This window comes from Scylla paramamosain, chromosome 25, assembly GCF_035594125.1.
Source record: "Scylla paramamosain isolate STU-SP2022 chromosome 25, ASM3559412v1, whole genome shotgun sequence".
Lineage (NCBI taxonomy): Eukaryota > Metazoa > Arthropoda > Malacostraca > Decapoda > Portunidae > Scylla > Scylla paramamosain.
The window spans coordinates 15,919,893-15,925,892 of NC_087175.1; the positions used below are offsets into that span (position 1 = coordinate 15,919,893).

The 6,000-nt window shown below is 41.5% G+C and overlaps 1 protein-coding gene across 7 annotated transcripts in view; it reads left to right on the forward strand.

Moving 5' to 3' along the window:
- The window catches only part of LOC135113231 (carboxylic ester hydrolase-like), a 137,824-nt gene that overhangs the window by 55,592 nt on the left and 76,232 nt on the right, over positions 1 to 6,000 (forward strand). Inside the window, exon 1 of one of the 7 annotated variants that reach the window (XM_064028406.1) lies at positions 4,125 to 4,377. The exons of 5 other annotated variants lie outside the window; for them this stretch is intronic. The gene's annotated coding sequence lies outside the window, so the exon portion shown is untranslated. Of the gene's footprint in view, positions 1 to 4,124; positions 4,378 to 6,000 lie in introns of those variants that run through there. One more of the 7 variants, XM_064028407.1, reaches the window with a different exon arrangement.

The following is a 6,000-nucleotide window of genomic DNA, read 5'->3' on the forward strand; positions in this document are numbered from 1 at the left end:
TGATACCACTCTGCACTTTTCCACGTCTTTTCATAGACGTCCAACCCTTCAGGAGGTAAACATATCACGCAGGGAAGCCACAGAACGCTTGACTTCAGATCTTTCTAAAATTTCTGATTGGGGCAGAGCAAACTTGGTATTGTTCAATGCCTCAGAAACTCAATTCCTCCATCTATCAACTCGACATAACCTCCTAGACAACTATCCCCTCTTCTTTAACTACACTCAACTGTTCCTCTCTTCTACATTGAACATCCTCGGTCTGTCCTTTACTTATAATCTGAACTGGAAACTTCACAATTCATCTCTAGTTAAAACAGCTTCTATAAAATTAGGCGTTCTGAGATGTCTCCGCCAGTTTTTCTTACCCCCCCAGCTGCTAACTCTGTACAAGGGCCTTATCCGTCCATGTATGGAGTATGCTTCACATAAGGGGGGGGTTCCACTCATACTGCTCTTCTAGACAGGGTTGAATCAAAAGCTTTTCGTCTCATCAACTCCTCTCCTCTAACTGACTGTCTTCAGCCTCTCTCTCACCGCTGCAATGTTGCATCTCTAGCTGTCTTCTACCGCTATTTTCATGCTAACTGCCCTTCTGATCTCGCTAACTGCATATCTCCCCTCCTCCTGCGGCCTCGCTGCACAAGACTTTCTTCTTTCTCTCACCCCTATTCTGTCCACCTCTCTAACGCAAGAGTTAACCAGTATTCTCAATCATTCATCCCTTTCTCTGGTAAACTCTGGAAATCCCTGCCTGCTTCTGTATTTCCATCTTCCTATGACTTGAATTCCTTCAAGAGGGAGGTTTCAAGACACTTATTCATCAATTTTTGACGATTGCTTTTATCCTTTTATGGAACTGGGATTTCAGTGGACATTTTTTTTATTGTATTTTTGTTGCCCTTGGCCAGTGTCCTTCCTACATAAAAAAAAAAAAAACCTCACTACCTCTCTACGGCTAAGCTAGTTCCTCTCACACAACTTCACTACATACTGCAATTAACTACTATAATGAATGCAGCTTCCTTAATTTCTACTCTTTCCTTAGTATTACACATGCTTCGTATTAGTCTCTCGCCACCAACTTCACAGGACCTTCTGAGGTGGCGCAGCTGGCGACTACAGTTAGACATTGATGATTTACCCTTCAGTCACGTTGAGGTAATAATAATGATAATAATAATAATAATAAACGGTTTATTATTTAGGCAGTTAACAAACTGAAAATGTACATAGGGGGTGGGGAAATACATACATTAATCCTAAAGATAAGTCTAATCTAGAAGGGACTATTGATTGATGGCTCGCACCATGGTGGGAATCGCACTGAGTCTGTACCAGTCCGTGCGCGGCGCCTTTAGGGGCGTTATCTTGTTGTGGTGTCTGGTGGCACGGGCGATGCGCGTCAGGCGGCAGCATGCTGGGGAGGCGTACATGAGTTTGGGGAGGATGAAGGTAAGGTACACCCCCCTTAACTCATCTGTCGGCGTCCCGAGCGACCTTAGTATGCGCAGCATGTACAGCCTGTAGGTAGCTGATCTTATGGTGCTGGCGACATGCTGTTTCCAGGTCAGCTGGTCGTCCACCGTGACTCCGAGGAGCTTGGCACATCGGACCACCTGGATGGGGTGAGGGCCCACTGAGAGCTGGGGAGGGGGCACTGATACAGAGGAGGTACAGAAATGCATCACCACAGTTTTGCTGTGGTTGATGGTCATCCTGCTCTCCTCCGTCCACGTCTGCAGTCGCTCCAGAATCGCTCCAGAGTAACTGTGCTGTGGTGGCTCGTGGGGGGTGGTACACGACGCACACGATGATGAAGGCCGTGTTGGTGGGATGGCAGGGGGGCGTGACTCTCACCCACAGGGCCTCTAAACCGGCTGGAATATCGACAGGGAGGTGTGAGGGGCTGAGGGTAGAGCGGCAGAAAACGGCCACTCCCCCCCCACCATGCGTCCTGACCGCAGGTGATGGTAGAGCTGGTAGTCCTGCATTGTGCACACCTCAGGAACAATCTGCCACGCCTCAGTAACCGCCACAATGTCTGCACAAGTAGAACTCACCGTCACAATTAACTCGTCCATCTTGTTGGCTAGAGATGTCGCATTGAATAAGAGGAGGGAGGGGAGACTGTACCACACTTGAGGTACTTGAATGTGCTTGTATTCCTTCTTCCCCGCCCTGCGGTCTACTCTGGCACTGGAGGTCACAACCTTGATGGGACGCACATGTTTCCCTCCCTTCGACCCGCGGTTCCGAAATAGTTTCAGGGTCTTAAGGCACTTTATCACGTTGGGCGGCGGATAACCTGATCCTCGCCTGCGACGCAGGAGGTAGTTGCGTTCGTACGTTTGCACTGGAGCACACATTATTCTTTATGTGTCAACACGCACTCGCTAAATGTGTTCACAGGTACAACAATCCCACCAGGGCGAGCCTAAAACTAAAAGCTAAAAGTTGAAAACAGAAAAAAAAACTGAGGTCGCTATCACTAGGGGCGGGGAAGGCCAACAAGCTGGCCGAGGCTGCCCGAGAGCGCCAAAGGTCACCCGTCCTGCCCGTGTGAGGTCAGAACTGTGTGGTCATCGGATTCGTAAGTCTCATGGCTGAACTTGCTCCATCATACAGTGAAACAAGTGAAACTTTAATTCGTCAGTGATATGCAATTATATGCTTGAGTTTATTTTCAGTAAAGTGCTATGAGTCATTAATGAAGTAAAGAAGGAAAACAAACTTTCCTTCACAACTGATGCAAGGTCTCTATTGCACATAAATAAGAGCAAGTAACAGCTCTGAAGAACAAGATAACACATAAAATTCATTGGTGGGTAGAGAAAGACGTCATGTCATCATAGCTCAGCATCATCCTGGATAGATTCCAGTTTTCTGTCAGTAGAGCTGTAAAAAAGAATGATTAATTATTATCATTTAGACACTAATTAGAAAACACGCGCTGCAGTTTTATATGTAAAGAACAGAATAAGAACTGAAGAACATACGGAAACAATAGAAGCTGCAAGAAACCATGAGGCCTTTACGTGACAGTCGCTACATAAAACATACCTACTTACTTCCACGTATCATCCTTATCAATGAATGTATTATTTAATGTTGTTTTGAAGTCCCTAATGAATCAGTACTATTAACGTAATTACTGAGTCTTTTCATTCATCTACTGCTTTATTTGAGAACCGATTCCTACTTTTTTTTCTTAATAAGGCTTTACCAAACTTTAACACGTTATTTCTTGTCCTATCCTGATTAATGACCGTGAGGATTTTGTTCATGTCAACCTAATTATAATCCTATTATAATCCTAATACATAATAATAATTATATAGCATTTAAAGTCTCAGTTGGGAATTTATCTCAGCTCCTATTTATTACATAAGAACATAAGAAATAAGGGAAGATGCAAGAAGCCATCAGGCCTACACGTGGCAACTCCTGTATGAAGTGTACTTACATATTTCCACCTATCATCCCCATTCATAAATTTGTCTAATCTTCTCTTAAAGCTCCCTAATGACTCAGCACTAAGAACTTGATCACCGAGTTCATTCCATTTATCTATCACTCTATTTGAGAACCATTTCATTCCTATCTCTTTTTTAAACCTAAATTTTTCAAGCTTGAATCCTTTATTTCTTGTTCTATCCTGGTTACTAATCCTAGGAATTTTGCATACGTCTCCCTTCTTATAACCTTTATACCACTTAAAGACTTTTATCAGGTCCCCTCTTAACCTATGTCTCCCTAAGGAATATAAATTTAACAGCTTCATTCTCGTTTCGTTAGGAATACCCCTCATCCCCTGTATCCTTTTAGTCATTTTCCTTTGTACTTATTTTTCCTGTAATATGGGGACCAGAACTGCACAGCGTTGTCTAGTTGAGGTCTGACCAATGCCGAATATAACATTAATATTACTTCGGGACTTCTACTTTTAACACTCCTAAATATTAATCCTAATACCCTATTTACCCTTTTTTCTGGAGTCTATGGATTGCAGTCTTAGACGGAGTTCAGAGTTAACTATAACTGTTAAACCTTTTTCATACCCTGAACCTACCACAGCTTCATTGTTTATTGTGTACCTACTATGTGTTGTTCCTCTATCTACGCTGACTTAGTTGCAAGAGTGATATACTCGTAATTATCACATCTTGGAGGAATTTAAATTTAAGGTGCCTTCCTGCTGGTAACATGTGGCACCCCGAAGCTAGCCCCTAGGCATCTGGCAACTATCGCACCCCACCCTACAAAGAATCGGGGTTTTTCACGGCAGACCTGTTCAGTATTCTGGCCTTGATATTCTGGAGAAGCTTTGAGCGACCGGTCACTTCTAGCACATCACGTAAATATCATAACGCCAAGGTAAGTTCCTTATATATATATATATATATATATATATATATATATATATATATATATATATATATATATATATATATATATATATATATATATATATATATATACACATAACTACCCACCTATACTCTATTCCACCGAATCTTATAGTGTAACATTAGCCACTAAAGCTCTGGCTTCACTTTATATATATATATATATATATATATATATATATATATATATATATATATATATATATATATATATATATATATATATATATATATATATATATATATATATATATATATATATATATATACCTACCCACTTATAATCTATTCCGCCAAATCTTACAGTGTAACATCAGCCACTAAAGCTCTGGCTTCACTTATCCTCACCCTTTCAACAATGCACCTATCCTTGGGTCTTTACTTCAGTTGTAGGTAAAATGTTAGAGTCAATAATAGCGAGGAACATTAGGGAACATTTAGACAAACATAACTTGATAAATCAGTCACAGCATGGCTTCACGAAGGGGAAGTCTTGCCTGACAAACTTGTTAAGTTTTTACAGTAGGGTGTACGAGGCAGTAGATAATGGTGATAGTTATGATATCTTATATCTGGACTTTAGTAAAGCATTTGACAAGGTACCCCATCAAAGGCTCCTGAGAAAGGTTAGGGCACACGGGATAGATGGGAAGGTGTTAGGCTGGATAGGGTCATGGCTTAATGACAGGCAACAGAGAGTGGTAATAAATGGCTCGAAATCCGAGTGGGGTCATGTAATTAGTGGGGTGCCACAGGGATCAGTATTAGGGCCATTATTATTTCTAATGTATATCAATGACTTGGATAGTGGAATTAGTAGTGATGTTAGTAAATTTGCGGATGACACAAGGATAGGTAGATTAATTAGGTCAGAATCGGATGCCATCGCCTTGCAGGCAGACTTAGATAGAATGAATGAATGGACGGATAGATGGCAAATGCAATTTAATATCAATAAATGCAAAGTGCTTAGCGTAGGTAGAGGAAACCCACACAATAGGTACACATTAGACAACCAAACTCTGGTAGGTACAGGGTACGAGAAAGATTTAGGAGTTATAGTTAGCTCTGAACTCCGTCTAGGGAAGCAATGCATAGAAGCCAGAAACAAGGCAAATAGGGTACTAGGATTCATTTTTAGGAGTGTTAAAAGTAGAAGGCCGGGAGTAATATTAAAGTTATACTTGGCGCTGGTCAGACCTCATCTAGACTACGCTGTGCAGTTCTGGTCCCCACATTACAGGAAAGATATAGGTCTATTAGAATCAGTACAGAGGAGAATGACTAAAAGGATACAGGGGATGAGGAGTATTCCTTACGAGGCGAGGTTGAATCTGTTGAATTTACATTCTTTAGAGAGACGTAGGTTAAGAGGGGACCTGATAGAAGTCTTTAAGTGGTATAAGGGTTATAACAAGGGAGATGTAAGCAAAATTCTTAGGATCAGCAACCAGGGTAGAACAAGAAATAACGGGTTCAAGCTTGAAAAATTTAGGTTTAGGAAGGAGATAGGAAGAAATTGGTTCTCAAATAGAGTGGTAGACGAGTGGAACGGACTCAGTAATCATGTAGTTAGTGCTAGGACACTAGA